At 39.8% G+C, this 9792-nt stretch overlaps 1 protein-coding gene across 1 annotated transcript in view; it reads left to right on the forward strand.

Annotated features, from left to right (window-relative positions):
- The window catches only part of sorcs1 (sortilin-related VPS10 domain containing receptor 1), a 237437-nt gene that overhangs the window by 36661 nt on the left and 190984 nt on the right, over positions 1 to 9792 (forward strand). The gene's annotated exons all lie outside the window — the stretch shown is intronic.

A 9792-nucleotide genomic window follows, 5' to 3' on the forward strand; every position in this document is an offset into this window, starting at 1 on the left:
GATTGTGAGTGTAGCATGTATAGAATTGCAGAGATTTCTGCCAACACTCTTTCTACATCATGTTAATATATTCATAAAGCCATCTTATTTAAAGTAACAGTTCATAATTTATGGACTTAAGTATGAATTGCATCAAGTCCATGCACTAGAGCAAAAGCTTTTGAGCTGTATTTTGAAAAGTCGTAGCTCCCTTGCCATGCACTTCCTTTTTAACTACTCTGCTTTCTTAATGTAGTATTTTGTAGAGACAGTATCCTGGGGAAAATAAATACAGAAATAGAAAGAAACTGTATCACATATATGTGATTTGCTTCTACTGACAAGACTACACGTCTGGAGGCATTTGAATAATGACATTTGGTTTCCTTACATATTCCCAAAGAGCATAGATCCAACCAAATGAAGCCTTAAATAACAGTAGCTTTCGCTACCATTGTTAAATATGTCACTTGGTGCCCAAGAGATCCAGTGCTACAGGCCTCAGCTAAATTTGCTGTCTGTATGACTCAGGGCAAGAGGGAACAAAGAGCAACTCAACCAGTGGCTTCTGGGCTTTCCACAACATAGGCTACTTCATATGATTTATGTGGATTTGTTTTTTGGTCCCTGCTCACTTAAGAAATGCGAGCACAGTCTGTCCATGGGGCGGAACAGACTGTCATAGAGTTTTTTAGTACACTGTAGGGCTGTACAGTGAGTTTTGGAATGATTGAGACTCTGTTGAACTTGGTTTGTCTTTGCTATGAACTTGTGAAATTGTATGTACCTTTTTGAAAAACTTGATGCAAATACTAAAATGCCCTTTAAAGTGAAATTGGTCACATTTAAGTTCAGTCTAAAGAAGACTGAAATACAGTCAAAAGTTCCTGAGCAAGCAATATTAAGTTGACCTTAAGCTTAGATATAACTAGGGTTGGGTATCATTCGGATTTTTTTTCCAATACCGGTGCTAAAACGATACTTTTAAAACGGTGCCGGTGCCTAAACGGTGCCTGAACCAACAATAACTTATTTCGCTAGTAAATTGCTGGTAAACGACAAAAACAACCACCAGATGGGAAAATATAATTTTACAATAACTTTGAATGCCCCACGAGGCTGGCGAGGCGAGTTTCAAGTAAACACACCATCTGTGTTGTTTTTCCCACAACGGCAGCAGCAGACTGTTGGACATCACAGTGTTGGAATCCTCTCCATTGAAATACAGTCACACTTTACACCGCTAGCTAACGGTATGCTAAAGTTACCTGCTGCCAAGTGTAACATTCGTGTGAACTAGCGTCATATGCAGCGATGTTTCTGTTGCCTCTAACGTCCGTTTCTGAGGATCAGGGAGCAACGCAGGCATTTAAGTGGCACCAAAATTAGGCACCGAAATCAGCGTTGCTATTCGGTCCGGTAGATACTGGTCGTTTAGGCACCAGTGCTGTATTAGCACTGGGTCTTGGTACCCAACCTTAGACATAACTTGTTGCCAGTACATTAGCTCAACAAATAAAATGAGTACACCACGTAAATTACAGATCATTTCGACCGACAAGTTTAAAGCCCCTGATCTTAATTATTTCTCTATAAGATTAAATAATCATGACTAAATACAGAACAATGGTCATTAATCGTTGAGTTAAAAAACCTAGTTTATTTGCTTCATCATGGCTGTTCGTGGCGTGGTTTGATGAGATTGTTATCACATTATGATTCAAATGTTGCTAAACTCTGATTGGTGCTTGGATGTATAATAAGACCTAGATACAGCGTTCGAGGTAGAGCCCTGTTCATTCCAATGAGAGTTGCTCAGTGGCGCATGAAGCTATCATGGAGCCAAAAGTTACATTGATGATCGTCGCAGAGCAGGTTTACAGCAGAAGTGGTTTATATAACCTGGATAAACTGTTAGCTTATTGTGTCCGAACATCTGTTCTTGTAGCGATTTCCCAATGATTATAATAAAGAATAGAGATGATGAGCAAATATATAAATAAGACCCAAGTAATAAGACCTCAAGAATTTCCCATTAACATTGGGTCATCAGTTTACTCAGAGCCACTGAAGATCATATAACTAATGTATCATATCAGTTTTATCTTAAAGGGGAGTTAAACTAGGCTATAGATTGTTTGAAATGTTACATAAACTATACGGTGGTTGCTGTGCTTGGACCAATGACATTATAAATGGATGTAGAATCATAATAGGAATTGCTGTATGTAACATTTGTCCAAAACCTTTTGCTTATTGGCGTAGGAAGCAGAATATTCAGCTCCAGATGAATTACCCAGGATCCCCAGGCCTTTCATTTGTCAGCACTAATGACCACAGTTCCCTCCCTCTCACTCTGCTGTTGTTTTACCTGTAATAATGGATTGATTTGCGGTTCTCAAAGCAGCTGTGAGCGAGTGAGAGAAAGTTTGCATTGAACTCATTAAAGTTTGTATTATCCAGTGTTTAGCACACTGATTATAGCAAAAGGAGCCATCTGCTTGGGGGAGTGGAGCTCCCATCACAGCTCTGTATAATTTACCAAACAAAGTTTGTTCCTCCCATTAAAAATCTGGAGGGGTGGACCCGGGGTTTATGTCAAACAGTACACTAAAAATTGTTGGTGTATCTCCAGTGAATAAATATTATGTAGGTGATGTTTTCATGGGGGTTGTCCTTGGTGCTCTCTGTGTCATTCAATTAATGCAGTTTGCTGTTAATCTGTTCTTCGAAATTGGATTGGCTTCCTGAGAAATGAGATTGACTTTTTTCTCATTAAAAGGCAATATTGTGGGGATTTCCTGGAGGCCCTTCCTCTGGAGAATATAGCATAGTGTATGTCAACACATTCTCACTCCCATCACGTAAAATACGGACGCTTGTTCAGGTGCCTTTGTCGTTGTTATTGACGCTAAAAGTCTCCTTTAGCGTCATAGAACACGCCTCAACTAAACGTGCTTGGTCGGGACTATTGGTATCCCTTTTGACGCAGTTAGGTTAAGGAAAAGCTCATGGGTTGGCTTACGTTTCTGTGATTCGCGGGAACGGTACGGTTGAGTTTAGGGAAAGCTCGTGGGTGGGCTTACGTTTCCATGACTCGCGGGCAGAATGGTACGGTTAATTAAAGACACACGAACGGTGTGTTCTCCTGGGTCTCCTGGGTGAAAGTCCTGTGTTTGACCCACCCACCACCCCGACCATCCTCCCTTCAGCGGAATTTCCCCCTTATATGCTACCCGCTAAACCCCGTGTAGATGCTGCTCTCCCCGGTACGTTCTACAAACATGCTGGAAGTTGATCGTCAGCCACTGTCCAAACGTCCGTATTTTACGAGTTTGGAGTGAGAACGGGTTGTGTATGTAGTGTATAGCATATTTCTCTTTAGACCTGTTAGCAATCTGGATTTACATGGTATTTGGGTTATACATTTTTATACTACTAATACTCACATACCTCTTACATTCCTCATCAAAGAAAGAACATCATTGGGCATTTGTTCAAATTTTTTCATGAAAACCATTCTTGACAAATAATGACTGTTTCATTCTTTGCCCTGATGGGCCATTAATGCGTCACAAGAGTCAATCTCAATAGCACTGCATTTCCATCTCTATAGCAGGACACATACACAGCCCCCAAAATCCATAAACAGCCAGGTTGCAGCTCGAACCAACACAAAACTGGTGGACTCTAATCTTGCTATCTATTTTTTAGAAAAAATATGCTGCCAATGCAGTAATAGTCTGGTCATTTGTGCTGTGTCATTCAGTTCAGTACACACAAAGCCTCGGAGGTTATTGTGAGCAACTGCTGGAAAATCAAAAAGTAATTTTTCCTGAAAAAACATCCATTTGGTCCAATGTGATGCTGTTTTGAGTTGCAAGCAGCGTATAACCTGCAGCGTAAAACATAAGCAGCGTGAAACAAATGCTGAAACATTGTAATGAATTTCAGCATTTTTACTTTTGCAAGTTAACTAAATGGTAAATATAATCATCAGTATGATCACAAATCAGCAAATGATTACATTTTTACATGTTGTCAAATGACAGAATGACAAGCCCCTTCAGCATTTCTATTTGTCTCTCTATCTCGCCTGTGTGCAGTGCGTCTTTCAGTTCAACAGTCAACACACAACCTGCCATCTGATCGCACACATCCACACCAACCTATACAGATAATACAGTTTAGAAACGGCAGTGCTTTGTTCAAATGAGTCACATAAATAACATTCCTAATTTTATTATAGCGTACTGGCACACACGGGACTCCTGTGGCAGAACACAACTTTAATGGTCAGACAGAGTGTGATTAGTTTCACTTTTATATTTAACATTTTACACCTGTTTTTAACGGTCTATATTTTACACATATGAAAGGATATCAATACTGTGGGCCTACATACCTTAGTGTGTATTGATGTGCAAATGAATTTCTATGTCCCATTCTTTGTCTCAATGCACTGTATGACCATCAAGCAAATGCATCAATTCGGCTGCGGAGGAGAGTGCCAATCTTAATCTGCACTTCTCCTGACGAATGAAGGGGGGGTGTTTTTATGAAAAAACCCTCTATTTGGTTCTCTCTCTTTCATTATGACAATATAGGAATGTGCAGAGCAGGTATTTAGGAAAGGTCAAGGCAGGAAGGCAAAAGCATACACAATGATGGAATAATACTTTTTTTATTTGCCTGCACCTCTGGATTTTCTGCAAAGCGGACCAAAACGACCTCTGTTGTATTTTTAGCCACCCTAATTTATTTAGAAGTCAATTTTAGTGTCTGATTTAAGTGCCTGCTCCATTTGTTTCAGCTAATAAAGCCAGCAGCTTCATAAGGATAAAAAATGTTCATTACCTTTCAAAGTTCACTGGGTTTTTATCTGTCCTGTTAAGAGGCTTTTAAGTGCATTGTTAAGTTGCCCAATCATTCAGGTCCTATTGATTTCACATGGCAGCTGGAGGGCTGGCCAAATACCATATTTTTGAAAACTTCCTCTTGCCTGTAAAATGCTTACATACTAATTATCTTTGAAATGTTGGACTTTCTACACCCACTCCTAACCATTAGTGATCGATATTGTTTGATATTTCTCTGCATAAAGCCATTACTTGTGTCACTGCTGCAATTAATGCATGGTGGGTATTGATGCAAAGCTTCCACTTGTCTCCAGGGTTATACACTGTGTTAGTTAAACTTGTGACTGAAGATTTAATGGTACGAGTTTTCACAAGTTTTCGCCTCTTACCTCTATTCTTGCTCCCTTTCTTTGTGGATCTTTCAGTCAATAGTTTGCTCAAGCAGTGTTTGATGTCGCAATTCAGTGATTTTCTGTCATTCAGACATCCTTTCACCAGTTCGGTCATGTCCACCCAGCTTATTTCTGACACCAGCAGCGGTGTAACAATCCAGGGAGGATTCCAGTGTGTGAGCTCCGCGTGTGAGACAAAACTTTTTCTGTAGCACCTATGACAAGCCAGAATAGATCAATGACAAAAACAGTCAAGATTCACAAACAGTTTCTCCCTGTCTCCATCACAAGCAAGTTTCAGACAGCATTACAACCGCTGCAACTTTCCCCATCTCTCCCTTCATTCTCACAGATGAAAGTTTCTCTCTTCCTCTTCTCCCCCTCTTCTCCCTGTTCACTTGTCGCATCTTTTGCTTGCGATAAATATAGACACAACTTTGGCATATTTTAATGCTATTTACATTTAGCTTTATCCATCTATTTCCTTGCCTGTCGGGCAGCGTAGTCAATTATATGTATGTCTGCAAGCAACGCTCCAGGCCTCCCCCACATCCAGTGATGTAGAGATGGGTAAACAATATAAACTTGGGCCCCTAACTGAACCCACTCTAATATATATAAAACAATTACATGTATGCTGTCAAACTTTTAAACATTTTAAACTTATTCCAACTTGATAGCGACTACACTGCTGCACTATGTATATCTTTTTTTACACTCCATTACTTTGACCCATGCAGTGCAGCCTGAAAGACATTTTCCACACACTGAGTATCTGTGGTTGGCTCGTTAAGTCTGCTACTTAGTAGGGGTGTTGAAATGAATCATAGCATCGATGCATCGCGATGCCGACCTGGACGATTCTGCATCGATGCAGTGACAGACAATAGAGTCCGGATCGGGCCGCAGTTTTCTGTCCGAGCCCGGCCCGTGTCCAACAGAGCAGTAACCAAACCTGACCCGAGCCCGACAGGCATTAAGATATTTCTGTCCGAGCCCGACACAGATAAAATCTCATTATTTTCTCATACTAATGACACATGTACGTTTGTTTGTGTGGAAAGCTTTTATTAAGCAGCTGTAGGAAGAAATTCAGAAATGTCAACAGATGAGGTCATCAGCTCACACGGGGCAACAAGCTCACGTTAACACAGGCACGCGTGTGTGTCTATAGCTAAGTCTGTGTGTGTCTGTCACAAAAACAAAGCTCTGCATCAAGTGAAACAGGCCCACTGGCTACCTACATAATCAGCTGGACAATTGGCCATTTAAGACACAAAGGTTGATATAAATATTTAAAAAATAAATGACATTACACAAGTCAACTGAAAATAATCGTCTAAAAGAGTAACTACACCCAAAAATCGATAAATCTTTATTATAAACTAATATAATACTAAGAGAGATTAACGTCTCCGATAGTCGTTAACAACTATTACATAATTGTCTAATCGCAATATTTTTTACATAATCGCCATTTCTTTGTTTGCCATAACCAAAAGATGTGTCCTGGAATTTTTTTATTTGACTGAAAGAGACAATTATATTGTTAATCGCAATTATTTCTGGGACAATTAATTGCACAGCAACATTTTTAATTGTTACAGGCCTAATAGTCGTTAATTTTAAAATGCTCGTGTGTACAAGAACGGGTGTCCTAAGACAGAAAAACATAATAATACGCTCAGTATAAAAGCAAATTGGCCAAGGCGTGGCCAATCACTTTATAATAATTATGGCCCAAAACCTTTGATAAGTGGTGTTTTTCTTTCATTATTTATCAGTGTGGAGTGGCTTTTACACGTTTCTTTGTCAGAACTGCTTCATGCCTACTGCATTTTTTGATACCGATACAAATATTGATATTAGAGGGGTTAAATCAATCTGACTGCCACAGGAAGAAAGCATTTCCTGTGGCGTTCTGTGGTGCATCGGGGTGGTAGCAGCCATGGTGGAGAGGGGGAGAGTCATTGTCCATGATGCTCCACAGTTTGTGCAGAAGACAGACAGGTGAAGAAGGGATGTTAATTATTAACTGTTAACCGACAATTAGAATTTTGACTGGTTAATCCGTTTTTTTATTTTATTTATTTTTTAAGATGAGTTACCCGGGCGCCCCAGTAAAAGTTATTTTTAACAAAAATAAAAGTTATTTTTTAAAAAATCCTTTTTTTGCATGATGAAATAAAAATAGGCTACACGATCCATTTCTTAATTGCTAGTTAACTTGTGTTTTACTGTTTTAACATTCAATCGGGATTCTCCAAAGTGGATTCGGGGAAGTGGTTGCATGTGTCCACGATAATGCACACCATGTCGTGGCTGTGCACTTATTATTATTATTATTATTTATTTATTTGAACCTTTCTTTATCCAGATAAGTTGATTGAGAATGAATGAAAGAGGGGAAGCAAGGACTTACAGGAAGTACATGATGTTTATGGGGTTGCCAGGTCAGTGCTGCCACCTCAATCTTTTACTAATCCTCCTGTAGTATTCAGCCTTTTTAGATTATTTCACAATTGTATGAAGTTTTCCACCTTCATTAGAAATCAAAAAAGTGGGTTTAGAGAACAGCATGTGAGGAGGTTCCTCTCAAGAAACCAGCATGATTTGGCATACCTACTCACCAAACCATGCTCATTATAAAAGGGTTTTTAATCAATCCTAGCTCTGAGCACATATGGTAATTCACGACTCACTGTGGTTTTGAGCTTAATTAGCTAACTACCCAGATGTTTGTCGGTAAACTGGGCAAAACGCAGACCAAGCTGTCCTTATACAACCGACTAATTGATCACTTTATTATAATAAGCACCCATGATAATAAGTTTGAGACAATTCAATTCAATTGTATTAATAGTATCAAATCATAACAGGAGTTATCTCAAGACACTTTACAGACAGAGTAGGTCTAGACCACACTCTATACGTTTTTGTAAGTATGGGAATGTACATACAGTCACATTGTTTGAGTCAGCGGGGCAGTTGGACCTAAAGAGGAACCCTTGAGTTGACATCACCTTCAGATAATGTTAGATTATTCTTATAAGAATTTAAGCATTCAAACTTCTCTCACACATGAGATTTTATGACGTGTGAAGTTACAATTTAGATTTTAATTTGAAAATTGATCAAAATGAGCTTTCGATTTCAACATCGAAATCATGAGCAGTATTGGCGATTTCACCCGTATTTATTTCTCTCTCCACCCCCGTCTACTTTCTCACGTCCGAAGAAAAAAACAACAGACACAGCGTAGCGTAGCATGCAGCTAAAGACACAGGATAATGTTAGCTTACCGGTTGCCTGCAGCTTCACTATTTCAGACTCCATGACCACTGCTGGAGTCAGAGATGACAGAGAAACAACAGAATTGGAAAATACTCCTGGCTGTAAAGCCGGTGGGCTCCAACAGGACTGCATGGCGCCTTCAGTTGCTAAACTAATGTTGCATTCAATTGCACTTTGTTAATTTTGAGGAACTCAAACTGTTGTTGCAAGTACCCTTCTGCCATCTCATGGCTCTTTTTGCGGCATTGATGTCCCTGTAGAAAAATGTTGAAATCGAAAATCAAATCAAATCATGACCTTAAAATCAAAAGTCGAATCGTGGATTTGGAGAATGGGGACACCCATAGTGCAATACATTTTCTACCATATTTAACAATTAGTCCAAAGTCTAATCTGGTGTCCCTCCATCGTATCCCTGCTGTGCAGCTTCATGATTAATCCATGGGCACTGCTGCTGCGGCCAGCAGCCAAGGCTCCTGCCTGAAGCACCTTCTTTACTTCACGGATAGACCTCTCTCCTTTTAACCACTGAGAAGAACAATGACCTGTCCAAAGTGATTGATCTCCCTGAACTGGCAACTGGATGATATATTTCCATTTCTTCCTCATCCTCCAGCTGAATGTGCAGGGAGACTTGTGAAGGTCAGGCTGGCAGGCATCATTCACAAGTGACTGCCAGGAGTGTTCTACACACACAGCAGTAACATTTTTACCTTTTTATTGGCATATAGATGAGTCTGAGTTTTCATGTGTAGCATAAGGTTGACCTAAAATAAGATTAAATCATCCCTACGGTCATGCTACCTTTTTCCTTTGGTGTGTCCAGGGAGTTGGCGTTAAGGCCCAGTCACACCAGCAATACAATTTGTGAAATGTATTTCAATGGAATTGCTGCGGTTAGTGAATTCACTCGTAGTTGGCGATGTAAACCCACATGACCAATAGCACCAATAGCAAGCCATCTTAAAAATGCTGACCATTGAGGGAACAGAGAGCTGAGTCCAAAATTATGGAAGCTTTCATAGCTTATAGCTGTGTTGCACCAATCACTTTAACCTCCTCTGTCGGAATATAAACTGCTTTACAGAGAGGAAGAGTTTGGAGACAGTTACCAGAGTTTATGGTACAGTCTTTTGACCAAACTGTGTGAACTAATTGATCTTTTAGCGACTAAGCTAGTGAGCTTGCTAATAGTATCAGCTTGCTGACAGGAAGCTTTATGATGTACAAACCGTAGACTGTATATAAAGATGGATGCCAAGATGAAG

Source organism: Sander vitreus, chromosome 2, assembly GCF_031162955.1.
Source record: "Sander vitreus isolate 19-12246 chromosome 2, sanVit1, whole genome shotgun sequence".
Classification (NCBI taxonomy): Eukaryota; Metazoa; Chordata; class Actinopteri; order Perciformes; family Percidae; genus Sander; species Sander vitreus.